Raw genomic sequence first — 22,992 nt, 5'->3', positions numbered from 1 at the left:
CCTCATAACAGTCTGTGAAAATTAAGGAAGTTAAGACATTTAAATGTACTGAGTTAATGTTGGCTTTGGCTAAGATCATGATAAAAATGTCATTTGGACTCCTAACTCTTACAAGTATTTTGAACTCAAAGAAAATGTCTTAAAGTTGGCACCCATAGGTACCAAATTAGTGCCATTATTCTCCCCATGGGACAAAAAAAAAAAAATAGAGATTGTCTCTAGAAGAGAATATAGGAAAGAAGGAGTCTGATTCACCTTTTTCATTCATAGCAACACATGTTCCTTGTCTGGAAGGAGTTTGACAGATTATGACATATAGATGCTGTCAGAAGTGAAAAACAACCTTGCAGTAAATCAGTTTTTAATTTGTGTTTTTGAAAAATTGGGACTATGCTTTAAAATTCTGTAATTATTCACTGGTGAGGATGTGATTACAGCAGCATAATGCCTCCTCTTTTCTCAAAGGGAGCAACTCCCCAAAACAGAGCAAGCAGGCCCTGTCTTGGTGTTGAAAAGGGGGCATCTATGGAGCTTCCTCTTGCAATCACCATCTGTGAAGGCTTCTCCTCAGGAGAGTCATTCCTGTGGCAGTAAAAGAGTCATGACTATGGCTCCTCCTTAAGCAGTCTGGGCTGAATATGTCCAGACTGCTTCCTCCACCCTCACCTTATCTCCTCTTCTCAGTTTATACCCCCAGGTGATAAGAATGAAAATTTTTAAAATGGGAATTTAAGAGTTTGGTGTAATCAATGAGAATTAATGAAATGTGATAGGTTTTAGATTGTTTAAAATTGATGTCCTTAACAAGAATAGACCAGAAGATGGGTCCCTGGGAGGGGTGACTCACTGGGAAGGTACAGGAATCTTGAGTGGGAGCCTGGAAGCCTCAGATGGTGAGTGGCAAGGAGATGATTAATGACGAAAGAAAACACAGAATCCTGTTCAGAAAAGCCAGACCATCTGAAATGAAAAAGTCTCAAGAAGGTGGTGAAACTTCTAAAAAGCTATGCAAAATGTCTGTGTATTCATATTTGTTTCTACGGTAATATCCATAGCTTTTATAAAAATGTGGAGAGAACCAAAAAAAAATGTAGCCCTGTTCTTTTAAGAGATAATAATAATAATAATAGCCATCATTTATTGAGCATTTATTATGTATCTGGTGCTAGCATAAATGAACTCAGTAAATTCTCAGCACAATCATATAATGAAAGTAGGATTAAGGTATCTATGGCATGGCACAGTGGTGCACACCTGTAATCCCAGCAGCCCTGTAGGCTGAGGCAGGAAGATCAGGAGTTCAAGATCAGCCTCAGCAGCTTAGCAAGGTCCTAAGCAACTCAGTGAGACCCTGCCTCAAAATAAAATATTAAAAAGGGCTGGGGAGGTGACTCAGTGGTTGAGCACCCTTTGGTTCAATCCCAGGTACCAAAAACCAAAAAAAAAAAGAAAAGAAAGAAAGATATCTATGTCATGGAAACTGATGCCCAAATGCTCAGAGAGTTTAGATAAGCTGTTCATTTGCATAGCTCAGCTTTGCAGAGTTGCAATTTGAGCCCAGACAGATGCTTGAGACCATCATGTTAATATGGCCTCTGTGTTGTTACTAACACCTGGTTATCAAAGAATAGAAAAGTTAAAATTATTTGCTCCTTTCCCTCATATTATCCTCAGAAAACTAACACACAAACATGAGTATGAATTTTCCTAAAGAAAATGCTACTTCATAGTCAAAATTTTTTTTAATAAAACACAAGGTTGGGGAAGGTGAATGGCTTTACTCTTAAGTAATTTAAATGATACATTGCTTTCCATGTTTTGCATAATTTTAAATGATCTATTATAGAAATGTTATGCAAGTTAAAAGTTATTGGCCTTTTGTAAATAACAAAAGGTATTTAAAATATTTAATGTGTCATTTATAACTGCTCAAGTGATTAGAGAAGGTAATTTAGCCTGTTCTTTGAACTATGTATATTTAGACAATTAAAAAATTGCTTGCTTTACATTCTAAAATGCCAAAATGTGAGTCACTATGATACATCTTCACTTTTTATAGACTGGATGCTATTTCAACTTGACTTCTTTCTGCCTGGCATAACACATGCTCCAGATCAAGGGAACAGTGATCAGAACACACAATTGCCCCACCTTGAAGGTCATTCATCCTGGCACTCCATGACTATTTCTCTGAAAGTAAAACTATTGAGATGTAGCCTCATTTCTACTGCTTGGTCTTCATTTTTTTTTTTTTTTTTTTTTTTTTTTTTTTTTTTGCTTGCAAAAGTCATACGCAACATACCCAGATCTTTAAGACAGATAGCATTTTCCTGGGTTTCTGAAATCTGTCAGAAAACACAGAATCCTTGAAAATTCCCATTTTGTCATGAACTTGGTGCTATGTTCCTAGCTATCACATACTGAGAAAAGGATTCACCTAGGGAAACCAATCTAGAATGAAATCTCAATTCTAACCCTGCCCATCTTCTGTAGACAGGTTTATTTATATAGGAAATGTGGTCAGGAACTCCTGAGCACAAGTGATCTTCAGTCTCTAGCCACACGTGAAAGCAGCAGCCAAGTCTGTGCCAAATATTCCCTAGTTTCCCAACAAGATCCCCTTACGTCTCACAGCCTACACTCTGGCCACACCGAGCTTTGACATTCTGGGTAAGCATTCTTTGGATACTAGACTTGCTGCTGCCTTAGCCCGGAATACTCTCCCTTGCACTTTTCATTGGCTTGGCCCATTCTTCATCCTTCAAATTTCAGAGATGCTATCCTCAAGCACCTCCACTCCAATGGTGGAGTAGATGGCATTCTATGGAGCCCCTAGTACCCTGTCTACCTTATGTTAGCACACATCAGGCTCTGTTAGAGCTTATTATTGTTCTCCCTTACTAGAGACTTTATAATTCTTGGGACAAAGAGACCCATCTGCTGTGCTAAAATTTGCATCTCTCATGGGTGACACTTCCATCTTCATCTTTGCTTCCATTATTCTTCCCATACTTCCACTTCATTGGTCCTTACAATCCTTTTATTTTTGTCATATCCTCTGCCCATCCTTTCAACTTGCATTTCTTTCTTCATTCTTCTAATGATCATTTTCTTCTGATTAAAATAGTTGTATATTTTTATTTACATGTCAAAACAACAAAAAACTAGAAACTATTTTGTCAATACATTTGTTATACTATACATGCCACACATTGATTTATGCCTCACAATATATACTATGATGATAAGATATGTTTTCTAGGTATGAATAGTATACCTCAACACACTACTTTTTGTCAAAATTTAATAATAGTCTTGTTCTTCTGGCCAAAATGGAATAATAGGGAATGAATTTATGGTCTAGCCCAAAACAATCAAAAAACTGCAGTAAATACATAAAATCATAGCATTTCAAGACACAGAACACAGGGACAATGGAGACCAGTGTTTCTAGATTGACAGGACACAACTAAGGGAAGCCTATGATTGTCCCAGCTTGCAGCCTGGAGAGAGTATCCAGACTTTGGGCAACTAAAGGGAGCCTGGGTTAAGCATAGAAGACTCCCTAGTTTAAGAGACAGAGACAGGAGTCCAGGGAGACAAAGGAGTCTAGAGACCACAGGAATAGTACAGAGAGGAGAGAGCTTCACAAAGAAATCTTAAAATCTCAAGGATTAATTTGAGTATGATTCAGTTCATGCATCTGAAGAAACTACCAGAAAAGGACTCACTTGAGAAGCTGGGGCTGTTGCTCAGTGGCAGAGCACTTGCCTAGCATGCATGAGGCACTGGGTTTGATCCTTAGCACCACATAAAAACAAAGATGTTGTGTCCGCTGAAAACTAAAAAATAAATATTGAAAAATAAATAAATAATTGCCTTTAGGGCAAGATTATTAAAAAAAATAATAATAAAATAAAGACATTCTGTCCATCTACAAATACAAAAAAATAAATAAATAAAGAGTCACTGGAAAGAATTAGAGGAAATAGTACCTAATACTCACACAGGAACAGAAATAGTGCCCACATCCACCAATCAAACTGGAAAACCTCATAACTCACAGAGCATCGGTGGAGTACTAGGAAGGTCCTTGCCTCTGAGTGGGGAATAATTAGCCCCAGATTAAATGAAGCTCTAGTTCCACCTAATGAACGTTAAAGATAAGACCTAAAAGCAGACTATTTTCAAGTTTTATTTGTACCCCCAGAACATAGCTCAAGAATGTTTATAGGAAGTAAAAATGTCCTGTACCCAAGAAGGTAAAATTCATTGTGTCTGGCATCTAATAAGACATTACAAAGCATAAACAGAAATGGGAAAATATTGCCCACAATGCAGCTTTAGAAATAGCAAGCAATTGACATATATGGCAGAACTAGAAGATAAGGATACTGAAACAGGTTTTATATTAGCATCTTTATGTTCAAAAAGTTAAGGGAGACACTAAAGATATATATATATATATATTAAAAAAAGATTCAAACTGAACTTAAAGAGATAAGAAATCACAGTGAAATGAATTGATTTTTCTATTGTTGTGTGACATATTATCAATTTGACACCTCAGAACAATATCAATTTATCAGTGCACAATCCCATAGGTCAGAAGTCTAGGAGAGCTTGGTTGAAATCTATAAAAAGGATCTAACAAAGCTAAAATTATGGTGTTAGTTGACATAAGTTCTTATCCAATGTCTCTGAAAAAAATGAATAATTTCTAAGTCCATTTCAATCATTAACAAAATCTAGTTCCTTGTGGATATAGGGCTAAGTCCCCATTTTCTTGTTAACTATCAACCAGTTGTCACTCTTGGTAGCTGAGGGCCACTTTCAGATTTTTTGAGGTGCCCTGCTCTGTCTTCAAGCCAGCAATATTCATTAAATCCTTCATGTGCTTCAAATTTCTCTCCCTCTCCTGCTATCATCCTGGGAAAAAAAAATCTCTCCTTTTAAAGGCTCCTGTAATTATACAAGCCTACCAAGATGATCTTCCACTCAATTGATTCAAGTTCAACTAACTAGTAAACTAAATTACATCTGAAAAGTACCTTTTGCCAATAAAACATTACATAATTGGGGACTGATATCTCAACATAGTCGCAATTCTGGAAACTAGGGTAAAAAATCTTGGTGGGGAGAGACATAATTTTAGAATTCTGCCTATCACATATGAGATGTAAAATGCACTGTGTGCAACTAAAGGAATATTAAAGTTGTAGGAAGAAAAGGGTAATGAATTTGAAAAAGTATTATAGAAAATATCCAAAATGAAACACACAGAGAAAAATATATGTTAATAAAAAGCAAAAATAGAGAATCAATGAGTTCTCGGGACAACTTCAAGAGGCAGGGGAGCTTTGAAGTAATAATGACTCAAAAAATCCATCATTGATGAAAACTATATAAGTCTACAGTTTCAAGATCAATGATTATTGAGCACAAGAAACATGAAGAAAATTATGCCAACATATGTCATAATCAAATTGTGCAAAACTAGTGATGAGAAGAAAATCTTAAAAGCAGAGAAAGAAAGATATATTATTTACAGGTGCAGGTAAGAATGAGAGGGTTTTTCTCATTGGAAAAATGTAAATAAAAAGCCAGGAGAGCAACATCTTTAAAGCATAGAGAAAAACGTCAGCCTAGAATGATATTCCCACCAAACATTACTTTTAAAAAGGCAGTGGCACCCAGATGAAGCATTTTATGTCCTGGGGCACAGAGTATGACAAGCACAGTGATCTAAGGATGAAAAACTTGATGCAGAAAGTGCTGATTTCAGAGCCATGTAGTTATTACCTGCTCAGTCCATACCACTAACATGGATGGTTGAGATACCACTGCCTCTTTCCCGACTTGGCTCTGTTCTAAATTCTGATCTTCTACATATTCATCTGATTGGCACAATTTAAATTGCATCCCAAAGCATCCAGTGTTTGCAGTCAAGGAAGACACAAAGAAGTTTGAAATAGATGTTGAACAATTATTTGTATGTTCCATGTTAACAGAAGAAAATACTAGGAAATTCAATATAGTGGATAAGAAGGAGCAAAGGGGTCAGTAGTAGGCAACAGAGTTGGAGGAAAAGCCAGAGAAGGTGCTGATATCCCTCCTTATACCTCTGAAACACCTGGGTAACTTTGTAAATCCTAGTATATACTTTCCTATGTCAGTGCAAATGTCCCTGGCACACTGTTGATGACACATATTGGAGTCTAGGTTCTATTTTTATTCTTTGGCACATCAGCCTCTCTCACCTAGGGAGGCAGTCATCTTGTTCTTTGCACAACCTAAAGAACCTCCTCCAATATCTATAACATAATAAGTTTTATACATATATTCATGGAATTAAACTTCATTTGTTGCTTAATTCATTTATTCAGTAAATATTCATGAAGGTCCTATATGACAATGTGCAAAGAACCGTTGTGCAAACTTAAGCTAGAACAACGAACAAATTAGATAAATTCTTTAGCCTCATAGAAAAAACTAGCGAAAAAAGAAAAAAAAATTAATAGTTATCAGACAATATTAAAACTGTCCTTAAGAAAACTAAAATTGGATAAAGAAATAGAGCAACATGTGGGTTGCTCACTTATTTAAGATGAGATGATCAGGAAAAGCCCCTTCGAAAAGGTGACATAGGGGTCAACAGGGGTCTGCATGGAGGGAGAAAATGAGCCATGAAGCTAGTGATAGTGACAAGAGTAGCAAGTGCAAAGATCCTGAGACATGAATATCTTTGGCAAACTTGGAGCAACAAGGAAGTCAACGTGGTGCGTCAGATAGAGCAAAGGGGAAAGTGGTAAGCAGTGGGGTTGGAAGGGTAGTCACCGAAGGCTCTCAGCTCTCATTGTGCCTCTGAAACACCTGAAAAGCTTTGACAATTCACAAATATTCAGGTCCCAAACCAGAGATTTGATTTCAGTTGGTTTGTGGTGATACCCACACCATAATAACTTCATTGCTCCCCAGGTGATTCTCATGTACATACATTTTTGGTAACTAATGACATGGAGCCTTGTAGGTCACAGTGAAGACTTTCTACCAACTGTGATGAGAAGCCATGGTAAAGGAGTGAAATGATCTGGCTTATGTTTTGAAAAAACCACTCTAGCTGCTCGCTGGTGCAAAAAAGCAAGAAAGGGGGCAAGAGTAGAAATAGGGTGCTGTTAGGCCATTTCAATAGTCCAGGAAAAAGAATGTAGTGAGTTAGACGATAGCAGGAGAGTCAAATTTGAAATGGCCAAATTTGTAACATATTACAAATGTAGCACCAACCGGATTTGCTGGTGAATTAAACATAAGATGTAAAAAATTCTATGACACCTTGGGAGAAAACATGATGACTCAGTTTGGGCCCTGAGCACGTAAATGTAAGATGGGGAGGACCATTGGTGGAGGGATGGAAAAAGAAGAGTTTTGAGAGAGAAATCTGAAATGATGCAAAATAAGTATAAAAATGTTGGCATCAACAATTTTCCGCCTTTTTAAAAAAAAACTTACTTTCCATCTTGTCTATCCTGATTCTCACCCCTGTCTAAACTACAAATTGTTTCTCATCTATTTTGTGGATCCAAAGTTCAAAATATTTCTCTGTTATAATATTATCTTATTATAAGACTATATACCTAAACAGGAATTTTAAAGATTAAGGAAAGACACATCTGACTATGCATGCAACTTCCAAAATGACATTACAAACTTATCTACAAGGAAGGTTTTAGCTCTTGTCTATGTACTCTTCAGTGTAAGTTGGCAGTTAAAATTCTGTTCATCCAAATTCCTTACAAGGGATAAACACTGATGTTTTTAGGGTTCAGGTCAACTGAATTTCTAGAGGTATTCAATCTTCATTAACATTCTTGAATATAATATGATTGGAAAGCTTTTGCAAAAATCAAACATATTTATTTTTATGTTATAGTCAAATACAAACTTCTGAGCTTTCTGGTCATTTTGGCATGAGATTTTATGAGATGTCTGTTATGTAATATGAATGTTTAAGTTTTTCTAGTGGTTGGTTTTTCTAGTCTGGCATTACTTTAACATATCTATTTGAAAATACTCTTTTCTCTGCAAAACATCTTAAAATAACTTTCCTCTCCTTAACTCCAAGTTGGCACTGGATTGCCAATGCTTCAACATTACTCATTTCTATTTAAAAGAATTTTATTATTTAAATTAAGAGATGTTTGTCAAGTTTTCTTTATCAAAACAACAAAATGTTAAAACGGAAAAATAAAGACTTTAAAGGAATATTTAAAATAATAAGTATAAGGCTAAATTAATATTAAAATTATTTTATAAATATAAATTATAGAATAGCTGGTTTTAAATATCACTTTTCACATTCTATAATGCTATCAACAAACCCTTTATAGTTAAACAAGAAACGTTATAATATCACAACTAATTTATTAGAATATATTATTTCAGAAAAAAATACTGAGGCCCACCACCCTGGGTTTTTAACTTAATGGGAGAGTCTAGAGAAAAAAATTAAATGTCATAACAATACCATTGGTAACAGTTTGAGTATATGTAACAAAAGTTAATAGAATGAGAAAGGGTCTTCATACATTGAAAAGGTATTGCATGCAAGTAAAAATGGACAAAAAAATCTGGTTAAAAATATTGATTCAGACGTGAGGAAACTGGGCTTGCAAATAAAGCTTTAAGAAAAGAGAATGTCAAAGAAGGACATTTAAGCTCCTCTTGATTCAAAGATCAGAAATACATTTTCCTTTTATGATTGTGAGCTTCTGAACAATGTTTTGCTTGCCAGCAAAACTGAAAGTAAAGAGAAAAAATGTTTCAAAGTGACAAAATTTTCCGAGTGATATCATAGATTGATCCAAAATACAGCACTATTTTTATTTCAGAAAAAAATTAATCTAGGCTAATTTATTTACTACTTTATTTTTCTGCTAAATTCTTTTGTCTTTAGTTGTTTAAAATGTTTTTGAAGCATTGCTCAATTACATCAGCAGTAAAAATCAAGTGTTAATGTGAAAAATTAATGTTTATAAAATTAATTTATAATTTTACTAAAATTGACAAGCTTAATTTTTTGTAAAAATTTAATAGCTCACTAAACTTTTCTGACTTTTTCTGCCCTGACTTTATCTTGCAGGATGGTTGATATGATGGGAGTTACTTGGCCACTGAAGTGGAATCAATTAGTGAAAGTAGAAGCAGAACTTCTAATCCAATTATTATTTCTCTAACATTAAAAATAAAAATTAATATTTACTAATAGTTAATAAAAGGATTAACACTCTCTCATTTGGATCTGATAAGAGGAAGTTACCTCTCCTACATAATATGTGAGGTATTCTGTGGGAAAAGGCAGGGAAGAGGGCAGGTTCCATACATGGAATTGTTGAAGGTGGCATCCTTATTCATTTGTTCACTTTCAGCGTGTTGGCATACATTGTAGATCATGTGTTTCTGATGTGTATTTGTGTGTTTATAAATTATATTATCTAGTCTTGATAATCAATCTAACCTTTATAACACATACGTGTAGCTTTAAAATTATTCTTGCAAGACATCAACTATAGATTGGACATAGTAATAACATGAAAAATCAAACAATAAAAAAATGGCAGACTGATGCCTTCTCTAACTTATAAGGAGTTCCTCATCAATCACATATAAAGAAAAAAAAAAGAAAGAAAGAAACTTCTAGTCACATCTGACAAAACGGAGGTCCCCCAAAATTTAAATTACCAAGTAGACTATTTGAAAAAGAATATATGTCCACTACCATTACCAACAATCATAATTCTAAGAGAATAATATGCACAAATATAGTTAGGTTTTCATTCACTTAACAAATATATATTGAACACCTATTACGTACCTAGAAGCCTCTGGATGTCAGAAAAATAGCTGTCAGTAAAATAGCAAGATCCCTGTTTCACAGAATTTAGATTCTAATGCAGGAGAAAAGACAACATGTGAAATGAAATATAAGTAAAACATAGAATGCTAGTAAATTATAATCATGTTATAGCACAACACCATCATCATTAGCAAGACAATTAACAATTAAGTGTCTAGAATGCAAATGCAACCTACTATAATTTAAGAGCAGAAAATTTCTACCATTTCTAAAAAAAAAAAAAAAAAGTTAAAATAGCATTTGCTGGACTTTCCTCTTATTCATCTTTCAATTATGTTTGTACATGTTGTGATGATTGCATGAACAGTTTTCAATAAGTGAAGAATATACTTAGTTAAATGTAGTTACAATGCAAGAAACAAAGAGCTCTATAAAAATTACTTATTATGATTTTCACTGTCATTATTACATGCATGCACCTACATATATATATTTCCTATAAATAAATATGCATATCGGGGCAAAGCTCAAAGGATTTTTACTGCCCAGTCAAAGAGTTTGAAAGCCATTGCCCTAAGTAATAAAGATCCACCAGAGATTTGTGACTACTATAGTTAATATGATTCATTTTTTGAGAAAATTATTCTTGAGAGACCAAGAGTCAAGGAAGAGATCACAGTATCTAAACCAGAAGACCACAAAAGAATAAAGAAAAATTCTTTAAAAATGTTTTTTAAAAAGTTTAGGTGATAAAACTGACAGACATTTGGGATTGCCAGAATAGAGGATTCAAAGCTAGGAAATTCAGGATGGCTATTGAGAAATGGACTTCATCTGTTTAATTTTGGTAGAATAACTTTTCATGAAAAGCTGAAAAGTTTAGTTTTGGACTTTTCCTAATATAATTTACTTGCTAAACCTCCAACAAGCAACCTGAAACACGGGAATGAAGTTCAGCAGAAAACGAAGAACTGGATATGTATCAGAGAAATCGTCACCAAAGAGAAAAAGATTTTTCAATTGTAGGAACAGTAGAGATTGCCTAGGAAAAGTGTGAAGAGAGCTGAGAATACAGCCCTTGAAGACCACGGACAAAGGGGAGATCAGAGGAGAGAACTATAAAAATGTATTAGGAGTCATCAAAGAAGACGGCCCAAAAAGCGTTGTGATCTGAAATGCTGGAACCCAAAAAGTTTGAACCTAGAGAGGAAGGAGGGACTTCTGAGAAGGGCAAGGTGGGGGCTCGGAATATCTCCAAATCCCTTCACAAAAGAGTAATGTAAGGAAAGGGGAGAGGGGAAAGATAGGGGAGGTAAGAGAGACAAGAGGGGAGAGATCATCTACAAAAGGGAATCCTGCCCCTTCTCCTGCCTTCCCCACCTCACCACCTCACCCCAGCAGCCTGGCCTGGACTGTAGGTGTTTAGGAAAGCAGTAGGGGCAGAGACCCTTGTTGTTGGGCTGGAAACCCCAAAGCAGCCTACCAGGGGCCACACAAACCTGCAGGATCCTCAGGCTCTCACTAGGGCCTTCCTGGAACCCACTAGGGGCCATGGAGAGGCAGAAGATGGGACAGGGAAGGGGTGACCTGAGTGACCCCGACTCAGAATTCTCACCCAAACTCCTTCAAGGTGAACAAATCCACAGAGTGAGGTAATGCCTGGGAAAGGTGCAGAAAGGGCACCCTGGGGATGAAGAAGAATGGAGGCTCAACTATTCATGAAGGAGGAACTTGGAAAAGGCTCCATAGAGATTCCATATATTTTTAATGCCTGGCAACAGCCATGAGGCTGGGGAAGCTTTCCCGGCCCGCTCCCACCTCCCACCATGGAACTCCTAGAGTACAGGAAAACCCATCACGTTTTGCCCTGAGTAACAGAAGCAGATTGTGCTGGAACCCTCTGAAAATATAAGAAAAATTATATACTGAAGCAATACCACATACCAGAAAAAAATAAAATAAAATATGTATGGTCACAAAGAGACTGAGTTCTGTCATCTAACATCCAAAATGAGATTAAAAACAAATTAAGAAAATGAGAGAAATTGTGAAGAAGCAGCATAATTTAAATACAGAACATTCACAAGTGAAATGTGAAAACAGGAAGATGGAAAACCAGAATGGAACGCCTTCATAGACTCCAAACAGATGGGAAAGAACCGCAGTGGCAGGTAGGAATGCTGGAGACCAATGCCATGACATCACCCTTCTGTTTCCAAGCTGGTTCTCACTCAGAGAACAAATCAGGGCTAAGTATGAAGCTGATGATGTGCTCTAACCTGGGCTCACCCTGTCTGCTTTGGCTTGTCTGCACTTAGAGCTTTTTCTGTCTTCTGTATCACTCCTAGGTTTTCCTTCTTACTCTCACGTACCCTCCCTGACACACTTGGCCATTTTCCACAAGTGTCTGCAAGACCTGTGGTGTCCACACTCTCCACAGACCATGAAAAGCCTTAACCTTGGCACCCTTGTGGTTTCTTTGGAAATCTCCCATCCCACCTCAAGCAGTAAGTGTTTCAGACTTGATACAAAATGGCACATGACAATTGATCAAGTTTCTTCTAGCAAACAATCTTTGGGCAAATGAGATAAATGAGACCTGCAAAGCATCACCTTCCTATCACATGAATGGGTTTTAAAAATGGGGGTCAGGAACATTGAATTGACAATAAATAAACAGTAAAGGAAATAATTAAGTCCAAATGCAGTGTGTAATATATTTAGCTACTTGTGCTCTCCTGTCAGTTGACAATGAGAGGAAAGTGGTAGTATTATGAAGTTCCAAGCAGCCCTGCAATTCCAGAGGGAAGCATTCTCTCCCTGAAATCAGCAGAGTACTTTGTTGCCAAAAAATGTGGTGAGCTAAAAAGGCTAGGAAAAGTCACTGGAAAGAAAACATTTAAGCAAATAAGGAACAATGCCATCACACGTTTTAAGAAAGAAACATCTTTGATTTTATAAATCAAGTTGTAGAAATCTTAATTACCATTTCCGTTCTGTCCTTTGTTTTTAAAACTTCATTCTCAATTTTCTCTTAGGGTTATAGAAATCACCTTGACACAAAGCTAGGGTGAGTTAGCAAGACCATAAATCTGAGCTTAATATCTGAACCGGCGTTTCTAAAGCCTTAGGAATTTTATTCTAAAGATGACAGCATGTCCTCCCAAATGGCTCCCCTGCCACCATGGGAAAGAGAGCCTGACCTCTAAGGATTAAAACTGGTGACGATGAGCTTCCACTTTGCTCATAAAAAATCTAAGTAAAGTTCAGAGAGCATAAGCCAACACTGAAAAAATAAGATGGCCTTTCTGATCACACTGCAGAAACTGAGCAGGAGGCTCAAGGCCCTCTGCAATCAGGTTGCAATAGTACATTCTGCATGTGTTAATGAAAAAAAAAAAGACTAACAATTTATTTAGTAGAATAAATAGTTATGAGAATGGTATCAAAATTCAGACCAGACAATGGCTCAGTTAGTTGGGATGGGGGCAACAGGGGGCTGGTGTGCAATCATAGTGGTTTTATATAGTTCATTTCCTACATAAACAAATTTGGATGTGGGAGAAAGTCAGTGGTGACAGACCGTTTCTATAGTAATATTCTAATAGCTCCAAAACCTCCTGGGGAAATTATTTCTCTCTCTGCTCTATCTAGTGGTATGTGGAACCAATCACATCCAAAATAACACACAGAATGGCACAAAATGTAAGCTCAGAGAGAACAGATGTGTCACCTGGCTACCCTTGCTCCTAAGGAAGAACTAGAAAATTGAGCCTGTTTTGCAGCAACTTTTGTCCACTGATTAGAGCCAAAGACGGGAGGAAGAACAATCTATCATTCTTCTTATTTCTGTTATTAGTAAATCTGAGAAAAGAACAAATACTCGCAACTGGAGCCAGGAATGGAGAGCTGTAATAAGCGAGCCATTATAAAAGGACATCTTTCCCTCCAAGGGCTTCCCTTCTAGCTTGTAGCTCCAGGTGTCTCCCTTTGGTCTGAAGGTCTTTATGCAAAAGACAGTCATTATTGTATGGAGCTGGCTTCTAAAGCTGTAGTAAATTAATACAAACATTATTAATATATAAATAAAATATCCCTCATTGTGGCTTGAAATTAACTGGATTTTATTTCAGGCCCTTCTGTTTAATTAAATCAGAACACTGCTTGCAAAAAAGCTTTTCCCAAAGTAAGTATGGTAAGGGCAATTACTCTGTTCTGCTGCAACCCATTGCAGGTGAAAAGCAAAGAGAACGCCCCCCTGCCAGAGGACTGTTTATTTTGTGTTTAAATTTAATTAAAGCCAACTCATGTTTCCAACTGCCCTAAGACACCCAGAATTTCCAGAATAATCTTACTGTTTTGAACTCGACAGGGAGCCTAGTTGGAGTGGACATTGCTTTCCTTTAAATTAGAATTAGGAAATGCTTTGCAGCTTTTCAATAACCTGGGGAATCAGAATGTGTCTAGTACAGATTGTCTAGCGGTGAGATTAAAGCAGGAACATGCAAGTCTTTAGTCAATACTAGTTTTAATGCAAGCTATGCATCTGGTGATGTAACCATAAGCAGCAAGTAGTGTAAAAGAAATGCAAAAGAATCTATTGTTAATTACTCTCAAATGCAAACACAGTCTTTATCAATAACAGAAGAGTTTGTTCTGACTTGGAGAGACAGAGGAGGAGGAAATGAAGGGACTCCTTCAGTCAACACACTGTACTTTTTTGTCCTAAGAATATGCATGAATATATTAACAGCATGGAAGCAAGCTAGCAATGTCATTATCCACAGGAGTGTGGAAAGTGTGTGAAAACTGTTCAAGTCACTCAGGAAATTCAGGTTTGTACAAGATTGCAAACAGCTCTTCCCTCCCCCATATAGAGCATGAACATCTTTGCACTAATTATCAAGGCATAGAAATACAGTCGTGGCATCAAGTACAGACTATAAATATGGGCTCAAAAACAAGATTCCCAGGAAACAATTTGTGCAAACACAGTTTAGCCTGTCACTAAGTAGAAAACCCAGCTAGTACCTCCTTGTACTTAAGCCATGAGACAAGAAAATCAAACACAATGGATTTTGTAAAATCCCTAAATGAAAGCTTATATCCCTTTCTTTGGGGAATGCAATGAAATAAACCATTGACTTTTTTTTTTTTTTCTTTTTATCCCTAACTCAGCCAGCATTCAAAATGCAGTACGCTGCAGGATATTTATCCCACTATCCTTTGCCCAAATACAGATTTCCATAAAATCAATTAATCTTTGGGGTGGAAGGGTCTTTGGAGGTCATGAAACCTGACCTCCCACCCAACACTCCCACAGGCAGAAGATTATCTAGCCTGTGCTCCCCACTGGGGAGCTCACCACTGTTCAAGGCAGCTCCTTCCACTGATGAATAGCGACAGTTATTAGAACGTTCTAATATTGGGCTGAAATCTGCCCTCTGGTAATTTCCACCCACTAGTCCCAGTTTTGTCCTCTGAAGCATGTCAGAATCTAACCCCTCATCATCACCATGACAACTCTTCAAATATTTGAAGGCAGTGAAAACCTCCTTCACCCAGGCCGTACATTCTCAATTTCCACACCTTTTCATTTAGAGCAGACTCTTTATTTCCCAGGACACTAGTCTTTGACTTTGTTCTACATGGTCAATGTCAGTGTTAAAATATACTTATCAGAATACAAGACAGTGTTGCATTTAGGGCCTGGTACAGAGGCTTTTGCCCTTTCTGGGGAAACATGATTTCCCTACATGAAAACAGAAATTTTATTCCATGTCCCTAGTAACACCTGCACCCAGAAACATGGAGATCATGTTCAACCCTGACATTCCAAGTGGAAGGTTTTCAGAGTAAACATTAGATTATATTTGGCTTCGGTCTCAATAAATGGTCTCAAGGACATATTTTGGGAGTATAGAAGATATAAAATATTTACCTCTAACAGAAAAAAATAAGCAAAAGCATAAATACACAACAAATGAATAGAGGAAGGAATAAGATATAGAAGATTATCAGATATGGAGGAAGAAAAGGTCACTTCCCAGAAGCAGGTTGCAAAGGGTGCCTGGAAGAGGTAGGAATCTAGGGATTTTGAAGGGTGAATGAGACTTTAATAAACAGAAGCACAGTAAGGGAGTGAGAAATTCCATAATAGAATAGACAACTGGGGAAAAGGACTAAAGGAAAAAAAACATATGATCCCTACAGGAAAATAGCTCAATCAGACTGAAATGCATACAGCTAGGAGGGAAGGAATGGGAAATAAATCCATTTGAGGAGTTGGATATTTCTTAACACAATGTTTACTAACTGTGCTACTTTATATAAATATGACAAATCTCGGGGTCATTTCTAATCACTTTTTTACTCAATCTAAAGTTCTCTAAGAAATTTGTTTCCCTATTCATAATATATTCTAATAGAATTTGCCCACTCCAAAACCACAGGCACAGTATAAATGAATATTTTGGTAAACATAATAACAGCAAAAATATTTTATTTTCTTTAGTGCTTTTCATAGTCCAGGCAAGGTACTAAGTGCTTTTACCCAAATTAGTTCATTTAACATATACAACGTCCAGATGAAGTATGAACTGTAATTTTCTTTTTCTTAATGAAGGTACTGAGGCACAAACAGCTTATGACACTGGCCAAAAATCACACAGTTTGTATATAAGTGGTAGAGTTAAGATTTGAACTTGGAGAGTTTGGCTAGAGTTAATCTGTCATACCATGCTGCCTCTTCACTTTAAATTGTGGTTCCTTTTCCTAACAACCTGTTTATAACTTCACTAATTTAAGCTTTTTAAAAGTTGTTTTTAGCCTACAGGATGAGCTAATACAACTTTTTTTTTTTTTTTTTTTGGTTTGAATCTATCTCTTGCCTTCCGGAACTCTAAGACTATTCTGGATGCTGATTAAGGGGCTCATTTAGCATGTTGAATCCCAAGAACTCTGAATCATCCTAGAGAACAAGTCATATCTTTCTATGGCTAACCAAAGGAAAACTTGCCTTTGGTAAAAATCTGCCTATGGATCTTACACGATTCCCCTCCTTCCTCTGCTAAAGCACTTCCATAATTAAGGGGAGACTCATCTTGTAGCCATCAGCTCCTGCTTCCCGGACCAGGATGGCTCACAGCTGAACCACCCTGGACAGATCAAAATGTAGCCTGACGTTCAAATCCCTGGAAAAGAAAATTCCTCAGCCACCCCCAGGTGACAAGTCCCCGCCTGATCACCTGGAGCAAGGCCATTCACCATGTCAGGAAGTTATTTACACACTTCCAGCCGCACTGCTTTGTCCCGATGTTCTGAGGGGCCATGATCCCTGGGAACCTGCTTTGTTCTGGGGAAGCTGGCGGGATCACTTAATTGGATTGTGACTTGTTTTCTGCTCCTGGCTCCTCTGCCATCCAGGAGACTTGCTGATGCTGGCAGAGCAGAGCAGGTGCAGGAGATTCTGAGGAAGTGCCCCCTCTAGAGCGAGCTCTTCTCACCATCCACCAAAGAGCAGCTGGGGTGCAGCTCCAACCTTCACTTATCTGCAAGAGAGCTCTCCTGATGTGTCCTCTGCTTCCTCTGCATATCGGCTAAGGCTTCTGCTCTGACTGTCTGACCCCAAAGTGAAGTCTTTGGGGGACTTCACTTACTCTTCAAGTTCTCAGGAACTTGATGTGCTAGATGATTCCTGGGTAAGAGAGCCCCAAGGTCTGAATTTTCATGAAACTTCAATACCCTGGCAGTAAACTGGCCCTCCTAAGCCTTCCAGTCAGCAAGGATAGAAGCAGGGGACATAGCTATCCCTCCTTTTCTTTCTTTTTTTGACCCACAGATTCTCCTGGAATTGCTAGGTGTTAGGTAATTATCCCAACATCAGTAACTAAACTCTAACCTTAACCCTAACCCTAACTCTAACTTTAAAGTCTCAAATCATCAGTCTCTCTTGATACCAACCATCCCCTAGCTGTATATTACTCTGGAGGTGGTAGAGTGCTTTCACTTCACTAGCCTTCATTCATTCAGCAAACATATTGGCATAGACCAAGTTGCTCCAGGTTCTGTAGTGATTACTTAGGGGCACAAAGATAAATGCATCCCTGCCTGTACCCTCCAGATGCTCATAACCTAGTAGGACAAACCAGTTTTAAACATTGAGTGTATAAACCCTATGCCTGAAGTGATGTGCTCATATGCTATCATAATGTACAGCAAGAAGTAAATAAGTGCCCAGAGAAATTGGAAGATGTGAAATTTAAGTTTATCTTTAAAAATGCATAGGAGTATGCCAGGAAGATAAGGGGAAATAGAATAATCTTATCCAAGGAAGCAACATAAACAAGATATCAATGTATACTTGTTAGATGCCACAGAAAAATAGATCACTATCCAGAGGGAAAAAAAATATATCACTATTAAGAGAGTGGGTCTAGAGGCTGGGGTTGTAGTTCAGTGGTAGGGCACTTGCCTTGCATGTATGAGGCACTGGGCTCAATCTTCAGCACCACATAAAAAATATTAAATGAATAAAATAAAGGTATTGCATCCATCTACAACTTCAAAAAATTTTAAAAGAGAGGAGAGAGAGAAAGGGTCTACCACAGTAGTAAGGATTGAGGAAGGAGGGAGAGAGGACTAGAGAGAATAACCTGAACATCAGGTTGGGACAGAATGTGAAGGCCAAGCCAAGGAACTTGGTTTCACTCTGTGAGTCACAGGGATCAAATAGAGCCAGGAATTTTTTCTGTGTTAGAAAAATCCCCCCAGTATGGAAAAAAATATTAAACACTCAAGGTTCCCCCTAGCTACAAATGGGGAGGAGGTTATAGGGAGAAGATAGTATCTGCTTCTTGGAGCAGAGAAATCAGTCTCCTCTGGGCCCAAAGGCAGGATGACATCATGGAAGAGTGAGATTTCACCTCAATAGAAGGTGCCTACAAGGATAGAATAGAAATGTCACAGGTCCCCTTACTGTACTAAGGGAGTCCTATTGTCCAGGTTGAGCCCCGTGCCTTTTTGTATCCTCTGAGGAAATGTCAAGTCTATAGGACTCATGAGAAGCTTCTATAGGAGAAAGCACTTATAAAAGATGACCCACTGTATTTCAGGTTCCTCTTAAGTCTGTCTGGAATCACATATAATGCTAAGGGCATTCAAAGGAATTCTCATAAGGAAAGCCCACTATGATCTTATTGTTGTGTATGAGATATACAATATGGGGTTTTTAATTTTTATTTGTTCTCAGTAGTCATACATGACACTAGAATGCATTTTGACCCACTGTACACAAATGGAGCACAACTACAATATGTTTTTTTTTTAAGTTTTGGTTAAGGTATGACATGAAGATTTGTGGCTAATATAAAATAGAGCTAAGAGTCAGCAGGGCAAATATTTATCAAGTCCCTCTCATATGCCAGAGCTGAGGCCACAGCAAAGATCAAATTTATTTGAAGGCCTTACTAGCTTGCCAGAAGAGTTATCATTACTAATCATCTGTTCTGTCAGACTTCATACTAGCTGCTGAATTTAGAATCTAATTCTCACAACCACCCTACCAAACAGGTATTAGCAATCCCATATTTTTAGACATTGAAAAGGAAGCACAAAGGGTGGTTAACTTATCCAGGGTCATAGTGCAGGAGGACCATAGAGATGGAACTGGATTCCACAGCCATGTGCAAGGTCCACATCTTCTCCAATGAGCATGGTAAAAAGACAACAGACTCAGGGTGTGGCTCTGGACAATCATATTTTTAAAACCCATTATTTCTAAGTAAAGCCATGTCCACTTCAGTATCTTCCTAACTCTCTTCCAGAAAGAAAAAGAAAGGGGGTTCCAGACCTTGGGAGGCCAAAGTGCCTCACCTTCCAGCCTTTAGAGCTTCTTTCTTTTGGGTAATAACCCAGAGCAGCATCCCCCAGAGAGTGTTTGGGGAAACATGGAGCTCCTGAGACACAACATTTTTAAAAAGAAAAACATATTTAGTTGTGTGGGAAATACAAAACCCACTTGCCCTTAGAGATCTTTTTCCATAGAACACTAAGAACCCTGAAGAATCAATAGCTCAAGAACACTTGGTGATACAGACTGACACCACCCAGTCCCTGCCTCTCCTGAGACAACCCAATTATCAGGGCATGGAGTTTCTCAGGCAGTAATTCAGCCTGAGAGTCATTTATAGGCAGTGTGGGTGTCAAGAAATAGAAAGGCTTCCACAAGCCAATGACTGATTGGGTGAGTCCTTTGAATCCTTTGAGCCTCAGTTTCCTCATCTATGAAACGGAGGAAGCACAAGTCTGTCTTTGGAATTAACAAAACAACACACTGAATGGGTTAAATGTATCTGTGTGACTTATAGTAAGATTTAATGAGGGTTAGCTATTACTTTTTGAAAGTATATTAAATGCCAACAGTGAAACTACATGAGACTTGTGAAAATACTCTGTAAATTATATAGCACTATATAACTGTCAGTTGTTATTATTATCAGAAACTTCGTCATCTCTGTAAGATGTAACAATCCAGTTATGTCCTCCGTGGTCACAGAAAGTATCAACTTGGTTGTGGAAGGTTGATTACTCGGCTTGTTAAGGTTTCATTATCCCTGTGGTTCTGACCTGCAATGGGAAAAAATAACATACTCCTTTCCCCCTCTACAAATGGAAATTACTTTTCAAGAAGCCTCTTCCTTTTGGAATGAAAAGCAAAGCAGAGAAAGTACTTGGGTAGGAGTCTTTGCAATAAAAATGATAGAAAAAAAAAATTGCAGCAGATCGTAAGAAAGATTAAAACAGTAATCCACAGGATCCTTAGAATTTTTTGTTCAAGTAGTCAATTTCTAGCTAAATGACATCATGCTGGAATTTCAAATGTCATGTAAAAACTGGAAGTACTGAAAAATAATATCCACTGTGTGGATATTCCACTGCTTATAGGCATGAAGCTTTTGGAACTGGCTGGTGAGAAGCCCTGTCTTCTGCAGCAGTATTTTAGTCAGCATTTTTTGCTGCTGTGGCCAAAAGATCTGATAAGAGTAATTATAGAGGAGGAAAAAATGTATTTTAGGCTTACAGTTTCAGAGGTCTAAGTCCATAGACAGCTGACTCCATTGCTCTGGGCCGGAAGTGAGGCAGAATATCATGGTAAAACAATGTGGAGAATGAAAGCTGCTCAGGACATGGCCACTAGGAAGCAGAGAGAGTCTAATCTCTGCTCACCAGGTTCAAAATATATTCCAAAGGCATACTCCCAGCAACCCATATCCTCCAGGCATACTCTACCTGCCTATAATTACCACTCAGTTGATCCATTCAAGTGGATTAATGCACTGATAAGGTTAAGGATCTCATAGGCCAATTATTTCACCTCTAAACTTTCTGGTATCATCTCACACAAAAACTTTTGAGGGAAAACTAATATCTAATCCATAACAAACAGTCTCTGATGAACAGGTTTCTCATGCAAGCAGGAGCTTTTGGATGCTTCCTTTTCCAATATGTTTTATTTATTCTTCTGGATTTTTAAAAGAAGATGATGGTCTTAACACAAACCTGGCAAGTTGGTCATAACTGGGTACAATCCAGGCACCTGGAAGAGTTTAGTGTCCTTCCAAAACAGGCTAACTGCCTAAGAAAGTACCCTGGGTGTGCTGGAAGAAATTGGCAGTGCACACTGTGAACATGTGTATACCATCATACGTTTCTACCTGACTGTAGGTATCTGATCCATGAGCATAATCCACCACCTGGATGCTCTATCCCCATCTGAGGACTTCTGGGTTTGTGTGAAGGGAATGAAAACAGAAACAAGATCCCCCAACTATGGTCCTCTTGCCCCTCTGCCGCAGTCTGGCTGGGCACAAAATCACGAGCCACTCAAGCAGGAACAAACTTTATTTTTTGAAACTGCCGCCAATGCCCCGTAAGCACCCGGGAAGATTGCCGATCTACGCACGGGCGTTCTCCCGGATCCCAAGAGGAAGTTCCTCCTCCGGAATTCCCTCCTACTGCACTTCCCCAACCAATGGGAACTCTCCAGGAGTCCTGTAGCAGGCCGAGGTGGACAGCAAGAGTCCAATATCCATATGAATGCAAATCTTAACATAATCATATCATCTCAATGGCTAGCTGGCGGTCACCTTTCAACCAAAAATGCCATGCATCATATTACTTGGCTGTGGCTCTTAGCACCCCTCCATCTCTTCTCCCTTCTCCTAAACTATTTCTCACTCTCACTTTCTCATTCTCTTTGTCTTTCTTCAAAAGAAAATAATTTACCTATGTTAACACTTTCCAGTTCACTAGGCCATTTTTACAGTTGCCCCTAACACATGGGCTTGGGACCTCAGATGGACCAGTGTGTGTTTGCATCTAGCTCTTGGGAAGGTGGGGGTTACCTAAGGCCATCCTGTTACTAAGAAACAGAACTAGACTTTGAACCCAGACACTTGATTCCCTGGATGCTTTTACCATACTTCTTTGTCCTTTATTTTTCATCCTATCTTCTACACAACCCAAGAAATGGGTTTCTTAGTAACATAGAGAATAATTCTGCTATAAGATTTGCTTTATTTCTGGCTCTGGTGGCCAAGAACTGACATGAATCCTACCATTCCACAATGGCCAGAGTGATGGTTACATATACACAAACACACACGTATACATACTTATGTATGATACACATTTATGTATACATATCAGACATATAAATATATATACATAATATATGCTATATATGTACATTATAATATACATAATGTTAGGTACATATATTCACATATGTGTAGATGTACAGGTATTTTAAACTAGATATGTTTTTTATATGTTTTTGGTTGTAGATGGACACAATACCTTTATTTTATTTTTATCTGATGCTGAAGATCGAACCCAGTGCCTTCCACATGCAAGGAGAGAACTCTACCAATGAGCTACAACCCAGCCCTGGGATATGATTTTTAATCCGATGAAATTATAGATAGGTTAGATATGGAAAATATGTAATGACATTCAAAATGACATTTGAGAACAAAGCAAAAGCCATTCATGATGTGAGAAGAAAGAAAAATTTGGTTTCCACATGATTCCAATTTTGCTGGAGTATTGCTGATTCAGTGTTTTCATTTCTTCAAAGA

The sequence above is a fragment of the Callospermophilus lateralis genome, chromosome 6, assembly GCF_048772815.1.
Source record: "Callospermophilus lateralis isolate mCalLat2 chromosome 6, mCalLat2.hap1, whole genome shotgun sequence".
NCBI classification, from domain to species: Eukaryota; Metazoa; Chordata; class Mammalia; order Rodentia; family Sciuridae; genus Callospermophilus; species Callospermophilus lateralis.
The sequence above is the reverse complement of the archived record's forward strand: the minus strand, read 5'-3'. Positions refer to the sequence as shown.